Here is a 21,115-nt window from a genome sequence, read left to right as displayed (position 1 = left end):
CATCTCTCTTTGCATGAGTGCATTACCCGGCACACCGTCACAGCATGCCAGCGTGTGAGCGAGTATGTGTGTATATGACGATCAGAGAATAACGTTACCCCTAAGGGGTCGCACCTCTCTCCATTCTTGCCCTCCTCCCTTATACGCTCCTCTCTGCTCTGCGCCTGCAGGGATTTCCTTTTTCAGTTCAGAAGAGATGTCAGACCTGTTCCACCATCCCTAGCAGAGGCCGGACTCTGCCCTACATTCACTGAACATCTGGGAAACTCACCGCATCAACCTCATTTTAAGATGTCAGGGTCATGTGGGGTTTAGTGGGGGAACATCTGATCAAAATATCTTAAACTTGAATATGAATATTTTTATCCTGGTCAGCAGCGGAGAGCTGAGCATAAAGTTAAGGCTTTCACACAGGGGTCTGTGTTTTAGCTGTTCAACCACAAATGTGAAGCAGTAAAGCTCAGTTGCACTCAAAATTCACCTACAGTTGTGGTTCATTTCAGTTCAACGTTTAATAAAGTTTCCAAATCAGAATATGAATTAAAGCATGTGGGGATGAGAAAGCTCCCTCTCAGTCTGTAATTTAACAAATCCCATGCCTCTGACCGATCTGGACCAAAAACAGAAACATGTGATGAGTGAAACGCTTGCAGAGGAATTTTCATGCTGCTGTCTAAAATGGTAGGGGTGGGCAAAATGGACTTCGAATTTTATCGCAATATTTTGTAGTGCTATTCTGATAACAATAAAAATTATGATTACAAAAATTATTTATTTTTCAGGTAACTGTATGTCTGTGTGACTGCATGGCACAGCATTCATATCTCCACAAAAAAAATATGTAATCTCATTTGAAATAGGCTTCTTCAGGACACCACGTACTTAAAAAGTGTTATTTATATCACTGCAACGGCACACCAGCTGCATGTAATCATATCTTTGAATTTACTGGTTTTCATTAATGATTTGTGGAAATAGAAAAAATAACATTTCCAAACATACTGCCCGTTTTGTTTTTACTAGAAATTTTTCACAATAAAAGATAAATAAAGATAATAATGTCCACCACTAAAGCCATAGAAAGGTATAATATAATATACCAAAACTGACTGCAAAACAAGTTAATCTTCAACAGGAAATAGCCCAACATATTACCTCACCTTCACACATTTCAAAAATTCAACAAAAAAATACTACAATTGAGATTTTCTAAAAATACATCTACGCTGGACGGAAAGTACATAGTAGAAAGTGAGTTTTTGGTCTGTAAAAGGCAGAAACTCACTTCTGCTTTTAAATAGACTTTAAAAAGTCACTTCTGACTGCAGTTTTAACTTGGTGAAATGCCTTTTTGACTCAACACAGCTTCACTAAGATCAAAATTCGGAACAAAAAAAATCCACACTTTTTGAACTCTTTTGGCTTATTTGAGCATTTACGCAGCCTGTTCTTGCTAATTGAAAATCCAAAAGGTGACAGCAGATTTAGTTCAAACAGACTATTTTCTATCCTAAACACAATCCCACAGCTCACCCGCAACTTTCTGATCTAATTTATCCTACGGAGAACTCAGGTTGAGTTTATTTATATCAGAACGGAGTTCAGAAAATAAAATCGTCAGTTACCAAAATTGCAGAGAAATACAGAAGCAAGGAATGCGAGTAAGATCCACAGATAGGAGAGAATAGCTCCCCAACAGGGCTTGAAAGCGACTAAACCAGAGAGGTCTTCCCTGCCACTTTCACACATTAGAATATTAATATTTATGAGACTTCCTGTCCCCAACCCCCCCTCTGTTTTTCCCTCAGATGATTTGAACATGAAAAACTTGAAAAGCGTAAATTCCAGGAGTTGCGTATCACAGTTTGACCTGGAGCCACACAGCAGACACCAGCCATGACAGACTCGCTGCTCAAAGCAGGCGGGAGCTTCTTTCATCACGGGATCCTGGTGGGTTTTTTTGGTTTTTTTACTACAGTGTGACACCACCAGCCCATGCCATCTGCCTCTTTGGAGAAATCTGAACTTCAAGATGTGCATTCCTGCTTGTGCGTTGTTTTTAGGTGGGCTTCACAACCAAAGCCCAGCATTGTGCAAGCTTTAGCTGCTAAGCTTCTTTCCAACTGCTGTTTACAGCCAAGCCTCGCAGTGTGGCGCAATGTTGAATATTCACCGTTAAACTGACAAGCCAGGACCAGTTGGGAACCCAGCCAGGATTTCCCCCTCCCCTGAAAACACAAACCCATAAATCAATCTTCTTTTTTTTCCCCAGCCAGTCCAGAGGCGGAGCAACCAGCTCACATCCTCAAGCAACAAATCCAGAGCAGCAACAGTTTGGGGCATTTTCCAATCATACTTGAAGCAAAATGTAAATAATATAAATAATAATTGACAGAAATATGAATCAATGCATTGATTCTGCTTTTAAGAGATTCATTAACGTCACCCATCTCTGTTGCTATCCACATCTGTAAAATAATTTTTTTAGAGCGCCAATACCACACTGGCAAAGGTCCTTCATCCTTGGCTTGGCAGGACTTCTGACGGCGCCAGCCGGCAGCGCCATGCAGGCCTGACCCTCGCTGCTGCAGCTTCCTGCTGCGCTGGGGGAGTCGGGCTGCCTGCCTCCCTGACAGTGGGCCAGGAGGCTGGGGAGGAAGCCCCAGGTAGGCAGGACCTCCAAGAGTGGGGAGCCAAGAAACAGGGGAGACAGACTTTGAGCCTTACAACACACTGAGGATAAACTTAAGAAGAAGAAGTGAGGGAAAGTGATGGAGAGGGGTCAGGGACTGGTAAGCAACAAGAGGGAAGATCCAGAAATGAAAAAGCAGTAAAGAAGGAAAAAGCGGAGATGTGTGGCATGAAAATGGAGAAAGAGAGAGACAAAGAGGCTCGAGGGCAAGCCAGGCAGCAGGAGATGACAGAAGCGCCTTGTTATGACTCTTTTTGCTTTTTTTAATGCCCCCAAGCATTCAGCACAACCTCAAAGCCCTAGGCCAAACTCAGAGACCAGGGAGACCATGGGAAACCGCTGTGAGTCAGGGTACAAACAGCGAGGGAGGCAGAGGAAAGACTAAAGGGACATCTTGCATGTCCTGGTTATAAACGAGATCAAGTGAAATAAAAATGAAAATGACAGAGTGGATTTCGTAAAAATGTATTTCAAAGTGATTTATAAGCACCAAAACACCATTTAAGATTCATAAAACTGTCGCTAAAACTGATAAAGTGTTTCTATGTCACAATTTAAGATCCAATAATGGTATAAAAACACGCTTTTTTAAATTTAACAGAGTTCAGAAGGACGAGTGGAAATTTTGCTGAAATGAATCATGGGGTGGAGGGTTATCACTGTATCAGGAGTTTAATGGCAAGCACAAATTAAAGCCACATCTGATTGGTAACGGTCTGACTTGAACCAAGAAAAATGTCATATAAGGAAACACAATAGATTATTATTAATATCGGTTTTGGATGATTTTTTTTTTAGTAAGACTGAGCTGATAACCGATGTTTAAATCAATCTTCTTGACATTTGTGTTTGAGTTTTCTTCAGTAATCTCATTGAGTTTTCCTGCCAGTTCCAAATAACTGTAAATTGAAATGCCGACAGGAAGCGTTCTCCTGCTTTACAAACTACTAATGCTGCTTTAAATGTCATAATAACTACAGCGCAGATCAAAAGCTTGGACATACAGTTGTGTCCAATGTTTTGGTCTGTACTGCATGTCCAAATGTCACAGCAGCAGACAACACTGTGATCAGGTCTTTCCTGTTGGTTGAGTGGGTCACATTATCAGAACTGCACCAGCAGCAACCAAAAGAGTCCAAGTTTCACAATGAAATGGATGAAACCCCAAAGATTGTTTGGAAAAACAACTTTGTCTGAATGTCCGAGGTCTGGTATTGTTCAACCAATTCAGGGTTTTCTTTCTAATGCAGATGCAAATAAAATAAATCCACAAAATGTCTGAATGTGAATAACTATGATTCATTAGTACAAATCTTGTGCACCCTATTCTGATCCAAACCATTTAAAATTGTTTATTTATAGGTAAAGTCTGAATCTAGTACTACTTTAGAGTGAATTAAATTGTTTCCCTGCATATACTTGCAAAATTACATGTTCATTCATATTACATAGTCTGTTAGTATTGTGACTGTTTGCCATTTAGCTCACTAAACAGAATTTTTCAGGAAACTTACTTTTTTGCTTGAATGCAACATATTTTGACAATCTTTTCACAATGGAGTAGCTTGCTGAAGACTAAAACTAGCATCCTATTCCTCAGTTCGGATGTGTTATTTCAAATTCTTCTGCTTATTTTGTTGCTACAGTAAAACAACATCTACCGGAAATGTTTTTCTCCTTCATAGACTTAGGAAATTGCTTTGCTTGTCATAGAATTTAATGAATAAGGAAACTCTTGATTAAAAAGGGAACTTGAATTTATCCAACTTTGCGTTTCTTCCTGTTGCCAATTCGAACCACAAAACATCGAGAAACCTCAAGATATTCAGTTGCATCAAGTCCTGAATGTGAATAAAATCTGAGCGAGTGGAAATGCAAGAGCAAATGTTATATTTAAATAAGAAAAAGTAAATTTTTTGTAAAACTAATATTACTTCAGAAATGTAGCTGTATATTAAAAGTCCTTTTGATTTATGACATCTTCAGTTTTACTTATTATAAATAGTACAAGAACAGAAAGGAAAAAAAACATTCCCAGCATTTTACACTGAAAACAAGGCGGCTAAAACAGACAATCTGTCAAAACATGCAAATTTTTGTTCTTCTGCAATAAATCCTGTGTGAGACATTTAGTCTCATTTGTGGTGAGCCTGGAACAAATGCCCATAGCACAATCAGCAAGAAACACAGACACAGAAAAGCAGATTCTTTCTGCTCATGGGTGCAAAATCATTTGGCTTCTGTCTCATTTCATGACAAATGTGTGCCGTCACTGATGTGGTGTTTACAGTGGCATGTAGCATCTTGCAATTATTCAGTGAAAGTGAACTGATCCTGAGGCATTTGGATATTTTGCATTGGGTATAAAGAAAAGTGATGGAAAGAAAGAGGAAACTCCAGAGTGATAGCCGGTTAAAAAAAACAAAAAAACAAACAGGGATCTGCTTCAAAGCTGTTAAATTTCAACAAACACTGAATTAAGTCTGCCTTTTTCATTCACTACAATGGACACATATTGGAAATGTTGGGAATAGGCCTGCCACAATAATTGATAAATCAATTAATCGCATGATAAATTAAACAAACTAAACATTTTCCATTGGCATAAATTATTGTTTATCTATTTTGTTCTCACTTTCTACCAAAAACTGTATGATAAAAGTTTTTGGTGCTTTGGTCTCAACTAGACATTTTTTGAAGGACAATTTGGTTTACAGACTTCATAAATCGTTTTGTTAGTGGTTTTTTTATTTATTTATTTTGGATATTTAAAAAGCCTTCCAGTTCCAGTGTGAAATGCTCATTAGAATTTAAAGTTTGTTGCTTTTGCATTATCACCGTTATATTACTTAAAAATGGTCTCAAAACAACAATATTATCATTTATCGTGATAACTTTTGGAACAATTTATCGTCCAGCAAAATGTGTTACCGTGACAGGCCTCGTTGGGAATGGGCCAGCAAATAGTATTTTATTTTTATGTTTACGCATTTGCATTTAGCAGATGTTTGTTTACAATACAACTTACAGGTGAGGATATAGTGGAATCCTGCCTATTTGCGGTTTTGTGTGGAACATGACTCTAAATTATTTGCAAAAAATTCACCTATTACCTGAATTTTTTTATTGCAGCATTATTCAAATATTTGACAGAGAATGCAGCTTGTGAAGCTACAATGGCGCAAAGGTAGCTGGAGAAGTGGTTTGGTGTTTGCATCCAATCCAGGAGAGCCATTCAGCTTAGTTGGTGCTGAGTGGCTGCACTCTGAAGAGGAGAAATAAGAACGACAGTGGATGTTAGCTTCTGAGGTAGTGCCAAGCTAACTCATATTCTGTGTATTAATGCATATTTGGTGTTTAAACTGTTAAAATAGACGCATTTTTAGAGAGGGTCTCAAGTATTTGCATAATTTTAGCTATCTGCAGCCAAATGTGACTCCTAACGCCCTCAACATTCAGGACAAGACAAATGCTGTTGTGCTAAGAGTAAGACAGGCTGGGAGATGGGACAATGGAAACCACAGGTGAAGAAGTCCAGAATGGTTTACTGAAATGTAAAACTAGAACATTCTGGCCTTCAAAGTAAAAGGTTCTGCTTCTTCTGCTGATGTCATGGTCTGAGAAACTCCTCCATCAGAAAAATCTCAGACCTTTCTTTAAACTCCAGAGAAAGAAGGAAAACTTTGCTCACCTTAAAATATAATTTAACTTTTAAGTTCTTAGAAAGTCTTAATAGCAAGTAGAGTGACTGTTTATAACTTTGCTCAATTGTTTCATGCTTCCATAAATCAGCAGGAAATTGAACATAGTATGATTTGATAAAAATTAATGAAACATTCCCCAGGAAGGTGGAGGGTAAAGTTGTTCAATTATTTCTGACAGATTATGAAACAGACTGACACCCATGTTTTATTCACATAAATAAAAATTTTAATTGTCATCAAATATGCCACTTTATCTAATTGTTCTTTAATTCACAATGAAAGTCAGTAATGAAACCATGTAATTTCCTGTAAGCTAAAATGTGCTATTTACATCTTAACATATCTATCACTTTGTAGTCTGCAGGTGACTCTACGAATATAAATAGATACTTTAATAAAGTAGAACTTACGAGCCAAAAACAAGGCCAATCTTGTCAAAAAGGTGTGAACAAAACAAACAAAATCCAAGTCCTTTGCAGTAGAATAAAGCGCTTACACCGTGCGGTCAAAACAAAAGCAGAACAAGGGGCACTGAAAGCGTTTCGCTCGACTTTGAAACAGGTCTGAGGTCAGTAATTTTTGTGTTTGCATGTCTTTGTAGTTTGTTTTCCTGAGGGCCTGATGAGAAGAAGCAGCAATGCCAGACTTAAGTTAGCACCATTCACGTGACACGAGGAGCTCCGAGGCATCGTCCTAGGATATTTGGATGCTTGAACCATCAGTGACCCTGCATATAATAAAGGGAGATGGATATGAAAAATATTGACAGGCTGGCTGCTTGAAAGGAGTGCAAGAAGCTGCTAAGACAACCCACATTCTTTGCCAAAGACCTTCCTGTAAACTCTAACCAAATAGAGTTGGTGATGGAAAGACTATTTTTTCCTATTTATTAGTGTCCATTTTATTTTATCCACATCTTTTCTCATATAGCTTCAATTATTCACTTGCTTCTAATGTACCAAACAACCATAAACCCTGCATCTTAAATCAATCCGAGTAGTAATCTCAACTACATTTTTTCCTGGTATAAAAAAGCTTTACAGAGGTCTTTCACATCATGCAAACGACAGTGTTTAATGTAGCTAAAAAAGGCCTCAGGAAGCATCTTCCTTCAAATACGCTTTGCAAAAAGAAAAAGAGAGCAACATTTTTTTTGTTGTTGTGCTCCGTGAAAACCCAAAGGCAAGATGACTGTTAAATGTGGTCAGATGACAAATGTCTCATCTGATCTTTAATCCCGTCAAGGGGCCAGCTTCAGGGCTAAAACGGAAAACTTTCACAAGACTGAGTGATTTGGTAAATTCCTCTATGCTAAATCATTACTCTGACTTAATACAATATCTATGCATGAAAGCATAGTGTTTTACATTTTAGTAGAGAAATTTCAGAATTTGATAACAAATCAAAAATCAACCATTCACCTTCTGTTTTGGACAATCAGATTTGTAGATATGTCACCAAAAATAACGGATATTATTTGACAATTTGAGTAAATTATTTCAATGTTTTTAAAACTTAGATAATAGTTTCAGTTCCAGTTATACTGATATGAAAGAAATAGATCATTATTCCTATGTTACACTGACTAAACTCAGGAAAATTCTAAGTTTTGTTGACTTGTAAATTCAAAAAGTAGATCTTTTGCAATCAAAAGGTTGTTGGTTTAATTCCAGGTTTCTCCAGTTACATGTGAATGTGACCCTTTTCAAGGCACTTAACCCCAAGTTGCCATAACAATTTGTGTATCAGTGTGTGAATGTGCATGGCTTGAGTGGAATGCTCATCGAGTTATTTCTATAACTAAATATAAATTCAGACAATTTAGTTTGAAACCTTTTGCATTCTTAAATCATATGTCTGAATTGAGTCATTTTTATATATTGAATAGCTTTATATTTGTAAATACGCAGATAAAAACAGCTACATGTATTTATGTTGCACAAGAGAAGAGACTTTACACATTTATCTTATTTAATAATATACAATAGAGTTGAAACTTTATCAAAAACTTCTATTATTTTTGGAGAGAAAATGGGTAATTTGTATAATTAAAACTGAAGATCAATAAAATAAAATAAATGTTGAAGGCAGCCACGTGCAGAGAAATGCCAACTTTTCAAGTAAGGTGAGGGCTTTTATCTGTTTCCTTCCATTTACAAAAATAAAATGAGTTACTTAGGCACTAAGTAACTCATTTTCTTTTTGTTTTAATTCAAACAGATTTATCATCATACATTCAGCTTGCAAATCCAAACAGCAGAGCATGGATAATCATCTTGTGTTGCAAAAACCTGTCAGATGTAATCCACCTGCCATTAGCTAAAACTCAAAGGGAGACATGGTGACAGAAATCCTTTCACCACAGAGACTGATGCAAACATTTGTCAGCCATTTTTCTGATCATCCGGTTTATGACACATTCCTTGATGATCCGACTTCACAGAGGCAGCTGGCGTTCATCTCAATCACCTACCTACGCCGGCAGACTCCAGCTTGTTGTTTCTGACGATGATCAAATGTGGCAACAGAGGAGTGAGTAATAATTGGGTCAACAAGGTATGTCAGCTCCCACTAACTCCCGTTTGAATCATCCCTTCTGTAGCTGCAGAAAAACGTGCGACGCCTTCAATCCTTTTACTGTGATGGGCAGCGACAGCGACATTTAATTGGAGCCTGTTAATTTTCAGCTAAACTTTAGGTCTAATAGAGATGGAGCCGGAAGATGGAAAATAACTGATGTTTTTTTGTCAGCGTAAGTTAATTTAACTGATAAATTATTACAAAGTATACATGTAGCCTGGCTTTAAAGATATGGGAAAAGATTCTTACAATACAACTACTGTAGTAGAATGTCTCAACAACGCAAGTCCTACTTCATGTTTTGCTCACATATCAGGTTTGCTGGTTAACTGGGGATAAGATCTCACACTTTCTAACATCATCTATTGATTCTACTAATAAAACATTTATAGATACACATAAAGTGAACGCTTAGTCAGCGTAACTGCTGTGGGACTAAACATTTATCATCTCATGAGTTTGACCTGCTTGTATATTTTCTGTATGAGCCTCCCGGTCCAGAACTTAAATGCAAACTTCCATGTTCTGCCATGCAACGTTGGAAAAGCAGCACATGAAGTAAAACCACAATAAAAGAGTATGCAAAACTTAGAAAAACTAGAGATTAGGATGCTGCTCTACGTCACAGTTAGCAGTTTTGGATTTCATAGATGATGAATAAAGAAAGTTCTATCAAACAGAAGGATAATATTGGCATTGTTCGAGAGCAAAAACAAACTTTATCGCTCTTCCTACCGCTCTCATGCCTTATTCTACGATATCTTGTGCAATCTCTAGTTATAGGCTGCTAGAGAACGAACTGACAACTCTTCCGCACTCTGCCACTTTCTTCTTTTACTACTCTGAATTGAATTATTGCTCACCTCACATGTAATCACATATTGGTACCTACAAAAAACAAGCTAGTTGTTTCAAACAATTAAACAACCAGTCTGACAGTTCAGACAGTCAGAGTACCCAGAGAAAACACACACACACACACACACACATACAAAGCGAGAATATGCAAACTTCAGGACGCAGAACCTTCTTGAGAACAGTGGTACCAACTACGCCACTGTGCAGCCCCTGATGATGATGATGTCTTTCATCATCATCATCATCAGTGCTATTATTATTAGTCTCAACTTCTCGCAAGTTTCGATGTAAATTGAGGAACTGCGTTGCCATTTTCTTTTTCATTTTAAACAATACACATTAGCTTGATGTCAATGTGTTTGGAAATATAACTGTCCAAAATATTGCTAAGAAACCTATTAAACCAGGCATGGTGAAGTAAAACTTTACTTTGACGTTCAAAAAAACAATAGACAATAACAGTCCAGTTTTCAAGAAGATAAAATGTGGTAAAATACATGGATATATATCCAAATCCACATAGTATTTAAAAAGGAAAACTACTTTATGTAGTTTTTGCCCCTTTTTACTTGATGATAACATGACAGTAACAGTGAGGCATGGCAAAAGAGCAGCCGCTGTCATACGTCCATCACGTTTGCCTACAGTGCTTTCTTGTGATGAGCAGAGAGCAAAAGTTTTGTAAAGGTAACCTATAACACCTATAACAGTGTAATTTGCGCTTTATGGGGTTGTTATTAACCTTCACTGAGCGTGGCAGCTGTGTAAATAACAGGAAAAGTTTAAGAAGTAGCATGCTAGTTGGCTAACAGGCAAAGCTAACCAGCGAACTTCGTAGAACTTTTTTCTCAAGAGTCAAACTCGAGTTAAAGCAAACAAACTGATGATAGTTAAATATTAGTAACTGCTATAGATCCCCAACATCCCCGCTAAACAAGTGACAACAGTTTCCAACATGTTAAATAGCGGTGGTTGCGCTCCAGGAGTGGACGGTGTCAGTACTCACCAGGAAGTGGGACTCTGTTGCTAAGCTATTCCTCCTTCACGTTAAGTTTCCTCCGATGGTTATTATGGCGTTCGTCTTTGTTGTGACTTTCTCCGTTTCTGTCCAAGGTCGCAACAACCCAGTGAACTCGGTGGGCCTCTGTTCTTGCGTGGCACTTTGCCTGTCCTACAAAAAGTTTTTTCTTCCCCCCACAATGACTGGCTGTGCCGTGGAGTCAGTGGAGACGTGTTTTCAGCCAGAAGGCCCCCCTCCGTCAGCCGCCGCTAATGTAAACAACGCGGCATTCCCGCAAGGCAGCTGTCAAATACCGCGAGATTCAACACAAAAACTCCAACTCGGGAGTGTCCAAAATGCGGTCCGGGGGCCTTCTGCGGCCCATGGACTTATTTTGTGTACCCCCAAAACACAATTCAGGAATAGTACACATCTGTTCTGCCAGCATGGACAACTGATACAGATGGAAACTTTTTTTTTCCTTTTAATTAGAGCTATGTTCTTTACTGACGAACTGAAATCTTAAAATGAAAAATGTTTGGCTCAACACACACAAACTATTTTTTTGATTTTGTCTTTTATTTTTTTATTCCGTATGAACTAGGATCCAAAACTTATTTTTAAATGCTGCTTTCGCTGCTGAGAATAAACTGGAAAATAAAAAGTAGTCAACCCCCACAAAAATGTGGGAATTGTAAAGTTTCTTTTAAAAAGACAAATCTAACCCATTTAGATCCACTTTAATTTATTGATCCTTTTCCTAAAAAAGTACTACTTTATTTGTTTCATTATAATATTACACATGTAGTTTTAGACTGTGCTGGTTAATTAAAATTTAAAAGATTGAACATCTTTTTGGCCCATGTGGTGAAATGTTTGGACCCCACTGCTCTATACTGTCAAATCTAATTTCATTTTCAGACTGGTCCAAATACAAGAAGAGAATCTTCTTTTTGGGAATTTTTATTTTGGGAATAAAAAATCCCCAAAATAAACACAGAGTTTGGAAATACTTTATGAAAACAATCAAACAAATCAAAAACAGATCATTTTATGTCCATTTAATTAAGAAGTTCACAATAAAATAATATAATCTTTACAATGAAGTATTCCACAGAAAGAAACCTAAGTAAATAGATAAAACAAACAAAACAAACATTTGCTACCTCAATGCAATGACTTGAAAGAGTCTTTACAATTCTTTAAGCCATTCACAATTTTTCACTTTACAAATACAAACCTCAGTATCTTTTATGGTATTTTATGTGATGGACTGACACAAACTAGAAGCATAATTTTAAAGCATACAAATAGTTTGTATTCAGAATCATTTACAAGCAGAAATCGGAAAAAGTGTGGATTGCATAAAGTGAGCTGTCCAACAGCGTTTTGAAGAAAACTAGACAATATGCTACAACATTTTATTCTGCCTGGGTATCAGCCAACAAAATCAGATCATTTTATTAGATTTGGAATTAGATCATTTTATTAGATTTGGAATTAGATTTAAATGTTTGTAAAAATGACTAATTTGATTAAAATCTAAACTTTTATTGGTCCAGTCTATCACATAAACCAGCTTTGATCTAAGCCATATTACTGCAGCTGTGGCTGAACATTTTGGTCTGTTGTCCAGCTGGTCAAAGAAATTTTATTCCAGCATTGTTTTGTATGTCTTTCTGTTCTCATCATTCATAATCAGCTTCTCTATCCATGATAAAGCCAAGCATCCCACAGCATCATGCTGCCACCACCATGTCTCACAGTGGAAATGAGTTAGTCAGGATGATGTGCCGTTTTAGTTTTCCAACATCCATAATTTAAGATGAAGCCAAACGTTGAATTTTGATTTCATCAGAACATAGCAACTTCTTCAACATATTTGATGTGTTTGCAAAATGTCTGGCGGTAAACTTAAAGGTGTATTTGAGGTGCACGCTGTTCATATTTACTTTGATTTCATTTCTGCAGTTTAACAAACATACATTTGATGTTTTGTGCAGTGAAGAAAACTTCAGGCTGTTACCATAATCTGCAGGATATAATTCTCCATCACAGTGAACATTTGAACATTTGAATTAGTTCATATTTTCCTCATCTTTTCCTCTATTGACAGATGAACTCGGCCTGATTTTATGCCCATTTTAGAAAGAAGAGGATGGAAATCGTACTTTGAGTTGAACATGGTGAAGATAAGGTGGAATTAAGTAGTGATGAAGATGAGGAGCAGCAAGAGTATTTGCCAGGAGAAAATGAAACTGGTGAGAATCAGAAAGAGGGCAGCCTGACTGAAAACAGAGAGACAGGTACGTCTAATGTGGTTTCAGTGTGGTTTCTACCCTCTTCTCTCCTAAAGGGCTCTATATAAAAACTGGATTCATTCTGTAAAAATGCAAATGTTTGGTTCTTTGTGTACAAACTTGACCAAAAGAAAACTGAATGTAGTACTAACCTGAACTTGTTCTCTTGCAGACAACATTAAGTTGTAGATATTAAAGCAAAAGTATGATGAACAGCTCTTTCAGAGATTCAGACAGAAGAGTTCATTTTAGTTTGTGTTTATATTCAAAATAGCTAGAAACTTTTAAACAGTCTTTGAATCCAAAGACATGTCATTTAGAATGCTGTAAAGTAAAAAGACAATAGCAAAAAAAAATTGTTTCTTATGATAAATGTTTTCACTGCTTCTCCTATAAGCAAATTCAATTAAATTTAAATTGAACTGAAAAGTTTTATAATCTAACCTTCGTCATAAAATATATATGAGGAGAAAACATGTTAAGGGGGCATATCATAGAAACTATTTTATTTCATAGTTATGATACACATGATGAGCATGAGGTACACCCTCTAATTTGAGATTTTCAGAGTAACATTTTGGAAGAAGTGTTTTTGCAGATTTGTTTGCATGGACAGGAAGTGCAGCAGCTGTTTCCAAATGGCTTCTTTTGCTTTGATAAAAGCTTAGATGCTGATTTCAGAGTGACAATCTAAACACCGGAAACACCTCTTTCTTCTTCTCATTCCCCGTTGTTAATAATCAACAAGTTATGCGTGCTTGTGTTTTTTGTTTTTTTTTATCTTCCCCACTTCAGTAGCCGTTTTTGTTAACCTTACTGCAAATATGGAAAACGGAGAGATGCCTGGAGTGTGGTACACCCCACCCTCCCACCCCCGTTTTTCTCCAACAACAGTTGAAGATTAAAAGAAACTTCTCACAGAAATCTGTCAATTCTGTATGTGAATAATGCTGTGTGGAATTTAATGGCATGAGTTATATTGAGTTTCCTCTACGCCCACATTTTCTTTCGACGAGATCAATGCAGCTCGGTGACAGATAGGGACGGTCTTTTGTATCTTCAAATTTCAGGTTTCTAAGGGAATAATTAGATGGATGGATGAAAAGTAATGCATGAGCCTGCACGGGGGAGCTGCACCCAGAAATCCTCTGCTTCAACACATGTGCCTCCACGCCTATTTGGTGGAAAACTGTTTAATAATCGTGTTGAATTTCCATTGTGCTAAAAGTGGCTCACTGCACTGATCTGCCACTTTGAGCCAATGGCAAACTTTTTGTGTTCTTTTTGCAGATATTCCTTATTTAACAAAAAGGATTTCTGTTTGATTCGGGTATAATTTTTAGCATGAAAAGTATCGGCATCTGTTTCACGCCGTTCCTTTTCAAACTTTCTGGTGTCACTTGCAGGTAACCAGGTGAGAACAGCTTTTTCCTTCGGGGGAAACAGCAAAGATGTAATTGTAGAGTTTATCCAGGCATTTCAGACATTTTACTGTAAAACGTGCCATTTACCTCTGACGTGTTACACCTCTCTCATTCATACTTCTGGCCTTTTTGCAATGAATTTATGAGACCAGTAAAATCCACAAGAATGAAAACACTTCCAATCTTTTTTTATCTATAAAACCACATTTCAAAACATCTGCCAATCAACTTTCCATCATCGGATGAACTACAAGACCCTCCAGATTTACAGTTGCAAGTGTGTAAAATGTGTGAAAATGTGTTGACAATGTGTAAAAAGCCATTTTTTAATTACAGTAGCATGATTTCAAAGAGAAAAAAAAATCAGTAAAAATCTGTAAAAACACCTTTATTCAATGAGTTTATGAAGTAATGGTTTTTATTTAAAAAATTAGTGGTTCCAAAACTAATAACCCTGACTTTAAAAATGATGGGTTTTTTTTTTTTTTTTACACTTGTACTTTTCTTGACATTTTCATATAGATAAGAGAATAAATGAACTTCTAATTAATGAACCATTGATTTCTGTTTTTGTTGGATAAATATTCTGTTGCTCACTAGTAAAACTTTTTAGCCACTCTTCAAAATGAGAAAGACAAGAGAACATGTCATCCAAGTAAGACTGATTTGTATCAATCATCACAACACAGGTAATGCCTTCATGTATATATATAAAAAATATTAAAAGTATATCAATAAAAGGTAAAAGTGAGTAATGAGGATGGTAACAGAGGTTTCACTATTAGAGAGCTGAGGCATAGAGCAGCATCTTAAGGTTACCATGTGTCCAAACAAATCTTTAGATCCTGTCTAAATGATAACTTACCGTTTAGGAGGATGGAAAAGTATTTTGTTCAGCCCTAAAGTATTTAAGCATGTGAAAGTTTTCTAAACTCTACATACTAGGATGTTTGTTGGAGTCATGTCATGTCTTACCTCTCACTCTTCAATCTTAACCCTGTTTCTGAGGAGAAGTGTGTCGCATCAGTTTTTCTGGAGTAGAGTAAGGGAGAGAGCAAATGTCCTTGTATCCCTTAGAATGGGAAACTAATCAGAGACTTAGAGCAAAAGAGACAAAAGCTGGACTTCCACATCCTATTTCAAAAATGTATTTGGTCTTTTTCAAAATGATGTCAACATTGTAAGCTACTGTCTTTTCAGATGAATGTCTAAAAATTTTAAACCAGTTTCTAGACTTAAAAAAAAAAAGTTTAACAGAATCTTATTCTTGATCAACTAAACAGTGACGTGCGGTCAGGGGAGGCAGGTGAGGCAGTGCCTCACCAGCCATCATGGAAAGAAAGAAAATATATAATCATAAAGTAATTTAAATTGTTATATTCATCCGGTGGTTTGTACTAAAAAATATTTATTTTTCATGTAGCTTCACCAATTTCGATTTTTATTTGTTCAAAATCGCTGAATTTTCTTATTTTCCCATTCAAATGCTTGGAAGCGATGACGGTGAGGCAGCAGCGAGCTCTGCCTCACCTTGGATTGCGCAACCCCTGGCTCTGCGCTGGCTGCTGCGGAGAGCATGTTGCTGTAATGGTTTAAACAAATTTAATATGTGAACTTATTTCCAATAATTTAGCTTATGTATATAATGTACAGTGCTTTTTGTCACCAACTGTGTTTGTGTAACGTGTTTCGTGTAATGAGCGATTATAAACGGCAGAGAACAGATTCGAGGTGAGGCAGGCAGTTCTCTTGCCTCATGGCAGGGGGCGCTCAAGATCCCAGACGTTCGTCTTGTTCCCTCCTCAACTGCCGAGTAAGTGACCGCGAGCTAGGCTAAACGATTCGGGAAGCAAGTCAAGTGCAGCGATAGATTTATAATAGAGATAGTGATTTTTTAGGTAAGGTAAGACAGTAATAACATTTATTTTGTTTTGTTTTTTAAGGAAATGTGTGTTTTGTGAGCTACAGTTTGTATGTGTAAGGATGCAGAAGTGAAACATAACCTGTAAACTGCTGTCAATCTATGCATCTATTTGCAAATCTGATTCTGATGATGTCAGTGCCTCACCAGCTATGAACCTCACCGCACGTCACTGCAACTAAATCCTTATTTAACCCTCCTGTTATGTTGCAGGTCAAATTGACCCGTTTTAAAGTTTAAAAATGTTTTTAAAATACTTGAAAGTATTTATTTTGCATGAAACTTTTTCTATTTGTGTTAATAGGTGCACTCTACATAGAAATTGAAAATTTATTCATTTTACACATTTGTAACTCCCCCTGCATCTACTTTTTACATAGATACTGTTTGGGTCATTTTGACCCGGCAGTCAAGTTAAAGTGCAAAAAAAGATTAAAAAATTTCCAATTCTATATGTTTCCTTGCAGCTAAGAACCATATTTCACCACACACACACAAGTCCACTTTCTCACTATTCTCTTTACTTCACTAGGAAACTGTGAGAAAGCAGGTGTTCATTCCACTTTTGACAGGAATTTTTTCTGCTCCCAGACAAACTCCACCCACACTGAGTGGAAACTCAGTAGAAGTGGAGAAAAACATAAATACTCTCTGTATGACTCATTTATCTTGATTTTAATCAGCCGATCAATTTGACCCTGAACACTATGTGTCTCAAATTCAATTATAAAGATCACCCATAAAAAAAAGTGTAGCATAAATAAATTTACCGAAGATCAGTTTTAAGAAAATTATAGTTTATTTGTGTCTAGGTTTTTTTCAGTGGACATAAAAAATGTAAATTAAAAGTTAATGATCAATTAAAAGTTAGTTAATGATCAGATACAAAAATGTTTTAGAGGATTTTTTAAATTTCTGACACCATTGCATTATTAAACAGTCCCCGGGTCAAATTGACCCACAAACATTATTGCTGTACCTCAGAAACGAACATAACAGGAGGGTAAAACTCTGACTAAATGCTTCGGGAAAAACAGCAGTCTGGTTTTAGTCCTAATCATTGCACGGAAACTACACCACTAAGGATTTTAAAAACCCTCAGGTAAAATGGATCAGAACAAACCTTCAGTACAGGTCTTAGTAGACCTTGACCACATCATCCCAGTAGACCAGCTCAGACAGATTGAAATCTCTGAAAGTGTCCTGAAGTAGTTCTACTCCACCTTTCTATTCATTGTCTGAAACACAAAGATCCTTAAAATCAAGGCTAAAACCCAATTTGTTCAGAATTGCCTTGACTAATAAATGGAACATTAAAACTAGTTTGGATCACAACTTTCAATACTTCTCTTAATGTAGTGTTTCTTTTGTGTCTGTTTATTTTGTTAAAAACAGCTGAATAGGAAGAAATACTTGGAGATAGATGTTTATTTACATCCCAGATCATAAGTGGAAATAGAAAAAGATGCAAGAAAGATCAAATTAAGGGATTAAAAGAAGAGATGTCCAGTTTGTTCCACTTTTTGTTGGTTTTATAGGAGAATAAAACAGAAGCAGTCATGTAGACTCCATAAGTACAACATTAATGATAGGACACACAGGTTTACACAAAACTTTATTCAGTGTAGAAAAACATCAGGATATAAATTATACAGCATGAAGTTCTGCAAAAAATATATCTGAATTACTTTTAAATTTGATTAAAATAATCACTGGTGTTATCCCTGTGTGCTTATTTCCTAAACAGCATCCTCATGTTTAGCTGGTTTTCTTTGAATGTCAGGCCTCCTTGTCTTGTAATTAAATATAACAATTCAGTCTGAGCCTTCCTGCTGCTGAGTCGTCCAAAGCCTCAGTAGATCATTGGCAAATGGGTTTCTGCAAAGTATTAACAGCAGAAGTGCCAAAAATGTGGCGTACATGATTTCATTATTATTTTCTGACTGAATAAATGTGCTCAAATAAAAGCTGAAATGAAATAAATCTGCTAGGTTATGCTCTTGCAATAAGATATTAATTTAATTTAAGATTTCTTGCAAAGTTTTATAGGGCAATGTAAATAGCTACATCATAAAATCTTTATTCAAACATGGTTTTTTTTCCCTCATGCATTCAGAATTAGGGAGCAATACACAAAATGCCTGCAGAGAGAGACTAAAAACGTGCTTTAAAACTCTCAAAAAGCAAAAAGGATGTTGCCGTTTTCACACGTGTCATTTTATTTGGCTGTTTGTTAATGATGTGGCTCAGGGGTTAGGTATGTCTGCAGTGTGGTAGAGACAGAAGCTGCAGTCAGAGCTCCTGTGATCAGCAGCAGACTTCATAGAGACCAGCAGATGGAGGAGGGAGATACCTGCGTGCATCCTGAAGGTTTAGCAGAAACTGAGAGGTTACACTCCGCCGGTACAAAGATGACCTGTCACACGCTGAAACACACCGCACCAATGCAGACGAGCTTCCTTATGTGCCTCGCATAGCGCAGCCATCACAGGAACACTGAGGCAGAGAGGGTTGGGGGATGCGGGGGTATTACACCTGGAAATATGTGTGAAACGTCTCGCTCTGCATATATCCAGCCCCAACTTGGAGTCAAACCTCACGTGATGATGCTCCCCATCTCCATTTCCCCTCTAATTAATGTTGTTTTGTCTTCAAAGTGCAATTGAAACCTGAAGTTATCGGCCTTGATCGCTGAAATCTCAAGGTTGTCGGGATGTGGGCCGTCAAATAACAAATAGATGTAAATATAGAAAAACAGCACAACAGAGAAATGAAGGATTTACAGCATGCGGAGAGCGCCGCTTAAATGAGGCACAGGAGAGAAAGTGTGAGATAATGTGAAGGACAAAAGCTGAATATTGTTTCTGTTTGAGTCGTCTCATGAAATCTGTTTTACAGGAACTGCTTGAGCATTTCCATCATATATAACAAATAGAATATTTTCTATTTCCTTTGGATCTTTCCACCTGTTTTGCATCATCCAGAGGGGAAGGACTCAGTCTTTTTCTCTCTCTCACACACACACACACGCACACGCCCGCATACAAACAAACACACACCCCCACAAACACAGTCAGGTTGTGTCTCATTCACATCGTCACCCCTCTGACATCTGCCTGAGCGTGTGTGTTTGAGTTAGTGTGGCGGTTGGGGGGTGTGAGGTGAGGTTAAATAGGTGCCTATCAATGGGAAAGAGGTGAACTGCGGCGGAACTGGCAGAATATCACACACACATATATATATATATATGCTCAGAACCAGTGACAATGGGAACGACACCATCAGAGCAGCATGTAAACTGCAGATGTGACCCATGCCTCAGTGATCATCCCATACTTTGGCTCAGTCGCCTGTCACTCTGTGTCTATGGGACCTCAAATGTGTGCACAAGAACAATTCTTTGGTGGATGACCTAGAAAATCAGTCGGTCCCCATCCGATTGTAAAAATGTTGTAAATTACTGGATCACTTATCTGTTTTCTCTTGTGTTGACTATTTCTGATGCTTTGCGAAGCCTTTTGACCCATTTCCCTATTTAATTTCATCACAACCACTTCAAACCTCACCGTATTTTAGACACTAGGCCAATTCAAATTAGTGCAAAGCCGAAAAGTGGGAAAATAAAATATGCGTAATTTCCAGGTTTTTGTTTACCAAAACATCTGAATACATATGTACTCAACTTGCTTTAACTTTATCACCCTAAGCAGAATAGAAAATAAAATAAATGCTTTCAAAAGTTGACCAATTAGTAAATAAAGTCCATGTGTGACTAATTAAATCCCAATAAATGCAGCTGTTCTTTTAAGGTCTGGAAAGGTTTGTTAGTGAACATTAGTATCACAAAGATCAAGGAAAATGAAAATTGTGGAGACATTTAGAACAGGTTCTGTTATAAAAACAAGATCCTAAGGTTTGAAATTTTACAGCTATTATGTTTGATACAGTTGATTCAGGGCCAAAATACAGACAGGAACTTAGATTTCCTCTTTATCATTTATTAAGACCCTTTGTGGAGAGTTCAAAGAGCGACTTGCGGCTCCAGAGCCACAGGTTGCAGACCCCTGACCCAGGAAGTTTAGAAATCTTTTGCTAATTCCCTCTGTTTTTATTTCTGCAGCTGCATTCAAAATGATGAACAAGTTGTTGTTGTTAATGCACTGTGACCTCAGTTAACCTCCATCCAGAGCTGCATTTTAAACAAATTTAAGCCAAAGTGGCATTAATGGAAGGTTTTTCTGTTTCCTTTTATCTGCCATGTTTGTCAGGATCAGCTGAGATTTATGAACAAACTCTTTGTGTGACAGAAAATAAGCTGCCTTGTCAGCATTGTTTTAGTCAGAGTACACAGCTGTCATTTACTGTAGCAGGAAGAGGAGATGAGAGAGGAAGAGGAGGATGTCAGTCAGCAGAAGGACGCCGTTCTTACCTGTTGCTGATTGTCGTGCATGTCTTGGATTTTACATTGAATGTAGCTGGTATCTGGCAAACATCTGAAATTATTTACTTATTTAAGTTAAAGGACCAAAACACATCAGGTGTGCAAATACATAAATACGTTTTTTATTTAAAAAACCAAAACAATACTTTGACTGGAATATAGCAACCCTTATGATGAAACAGAGCTGGATCAAGA

The 21,115-nt window shown here is 37.2% G+C and overlaps 1 protein-coding gene across 1 annotated transcript in view; it reads right to left on the bottom strand.

Moving 5' to 3' along the window:
- Window positions 1-11,116, bottom strand: part of nek7 (NIMA-related kinase 7) — a 78,916-nt gene extending 67,800 nt beyond the window's left edge. The window contains exon 1 of the mRNA XM_044129979.1: window positions 10,841-11,116. The gene's annotated coding sequence lies outside the window, so the exon portion shown is untranslated. The remainder of the gene's footprint in view (window positions 1-10,840) is intronic.
- Window positions 11,117-21,115: the final 9,999 nt, after the last annotated feature.

This window comes from Gambusia affinis, linkage group LG10 (genome assembly GCF_019740435.1).
Source record: "Gambusia affinis linkage group LG10, SWU_Gaff_1.0, whole genome shotgun sequence".
Taxonomy (NCBI): Eukaryota; Metazoa; Chordata; class Actinopteri; order Cyprinodontiformes; family Poeciliidae; genus Gambusia; species Gambusia affinis.
This window is presented reverse-complemented; position numbering and strand designations above follow the sequence as displayed.